The sequence below is a fragment of the Belonocnema kinseyi genome, chromosome 5, assembly GCF_010883055.1.
Source record: "Belonocnema kinseyi isolate 2016_QV_RU_SX_M_011 chromosome 5, B_treatae_v1, whole genome shotgun sequence".
Lineage (NCBI taxonomy): Eukaryota > Metazoa > Arthropoda > Insecta > Hymenoptera > Cynipidae > Belonocnema > Belonocnema kinseyi.
The window spans coordinates 85343691-85346119 of record NC_046661.1 but is presented as its reverse complement, the minus strand read 5'-3'; positions in this window follow the sequence as shown (position 1 = coordinate 85346119).

Sequence of the window (2429 nt, the reverse complement as noted above, 5' to 3'; positions counted from 1 at the left end):
TTTTTTAGTATGTTTAGAGATGATTAATGTTTTTTTTTTTATCTTTTTGTTTAAAATTTATGTTTTTAGTTAAAATATAACCTTTTTGGCTTAGTATTCTTGAATTTTGTTAAAAAATCTTCATTCGTGGTAGGAAATTAATCTTTTTGTCTTAAACCAGTTAAATGAGTTTGAACTAAAAAAGATGAATTATTCATCCTTTTTAGTGGAAAATTCAACGTTTTGTTTTAGAACTCTTAAATTTTATTGAAAATTCTTCTTTTTAGTAGTAAATTAATCTTTTTCTTGAAAAATTCTTCTATTTTAAATGACAGTTCAACTTTTTGGTTTAAAATTTTTTAATTTTATTTACAATTTGTCTTTTTTTTATAGTAAATTGATTCCTTTGTATGCAAAGTCTTTTATAGTAGAAAATTAAAATTTTTGTTTCAGAATTCTTGAATTTTGTAAAAATTTTGTTGTTTCTTGGTAGTAAATTAATCCTTTTGTTTAAAAATAATGAAATAAGTTTTAACTGAAGAAGATGAAATATTGTTTGTTTTTTAGTAGAAAATTCAAATTTCCGGTTCAGAACTGTAGAATATAATTAAAAATGAATCTTTTTGGTAGCAAAATAATATTTTTGTTCAAAAATTCTCCTTTTTTAGTTGAAAATTCAAGTTTCTGGTTTAGAATTCTCGAATTCTGACAAAAATTAGTCTTTTTAGGTGATAAATTAATCTTTTCTTAAACATTTCTTCTTTTTTAGTTGAAAATTCAACTTTTTGGTTACAAATTCTTAAACTTTATAGAAGATTCGTCTTTTCCGTAATAAATTAACCTTTTTCTTTAAAAATACTTCTTTTTAGTTGAAAATTTAACTTTTTGGTTGAGAATTCTTAAATTTCATTGAAAAATCGTATTTTCTATAGCAAATAAATCTTTTTGTTTAAAAGTTCATCTTTCTTAGTTAAGAATTCCACTTTTTGATTGAGGATTTTTGAATTTTGCGAAATGTTTTTTTTTCTGTAGAAAATTAATCTTCTTGTATACAAATTAATCTTTTTGGTTCAAACTTAACCATATATGTTTTAAAGTTAAACTACTTTCTTAAAAATTCATTTTTTGGTTGCAGATTCCAAATTTTAATTAAAAATTCATTTCTTTGGTTGAAAAGTAAACTATTTGGTAGAAATTTTTGTTGTTGTGTTGAAAAATTACTTTGGTAATTGAAAATATAACCATTCTATTTTTTGTTAAACATTCGTTTGTTTTTAAATTAAGCTAGTTTAGTAAAAAATTAAACTTCTGGCTCAAAGGTTCTCGTATTTTGTTGAAAATTCGTGTTCATTTCATAAAATTAACTTTTTTTAAATAAAGATTTCGTATTTTTGATTTGATAATTCAACTGTTTGGTGTAAAAAATTCAGCACTTTGTTTTAAAGGTTTAATAATGTAGTAAAAAAAGCGACTTCAGGTAGAAAATTCGCTTTTTTATTATTTAAAATTATTATTTTTAATTAAAAGTTTACCTGTTTCATTTTTCGTTAAAAATGTACTTGCCTTAGTTTAAAGATTCAATAATTTATGGATTATCTATCATTCCACTTTTTCGGTAGTGGAATAATCGTTCGGTTTAAAAACACTTCTTTCTTAGTGGAAAATTAAACTTTTCGGTTAAAAATTCTCAAATTTGGTTGTTCTCAATCTTTTTGTTTAAAAATTATTCTCTTTTAGTTGAAAACTATAATTTTTGGCTTAGAATTCTTGAGTTTTCTTAAAATTTCTTCTGGTTTCGTAGTAAATTTTTCTTTTTGTTTAAAAATTCTTTTATAGTCGTAAATTAAACTTTTCGGTGAAGAATTAACAACTAAACTTTTAAACTAAACTTTTGTTAAAAACTCTTCTTATGCGTGTAGTAAATTAATCTTTTTGTTTGAAAATGATTCGTTTTTAGTTGAAAATTCAATTTTTCAGTCCAAAATTTTCGAAATTTCTTAACAACTATTTTTTTTATTGTAAATTATTCTTTTTGCATAAAAATTCTTTTCCAGTAGAAAATTCACATTTTTGTTTCAGAATACTTGAATTTTGTTTAAAATTGTAGTTTTTCGGTAGTGAATTATTCCTTTTGTTTAAAAATTCTTCTTTTTTAGTTGCAATTTCAACTGTTTGGTTCAAAATTCTTAAATTTAGTTAAAAATTGTTTTTCGGTAGTGAGTTAATCTTTCTGTTTAAAAATTCCTCTTTTTACTTGAAAATTCAATTTTTTGGTTGAGAATTCTTGAATTTTTCAAAAAATTTTTTTTTTTTTTGTAGAAAACAATTCTTTTTGTTTATAAATTGATCTTTTTGCAGACAATATAGGCACACTGGTAACTTAATTTGCTGCAAATACACAAAAAATTAGTATAAACTTACTTTTACATCGCATGAGGGGGGGGGGGGGG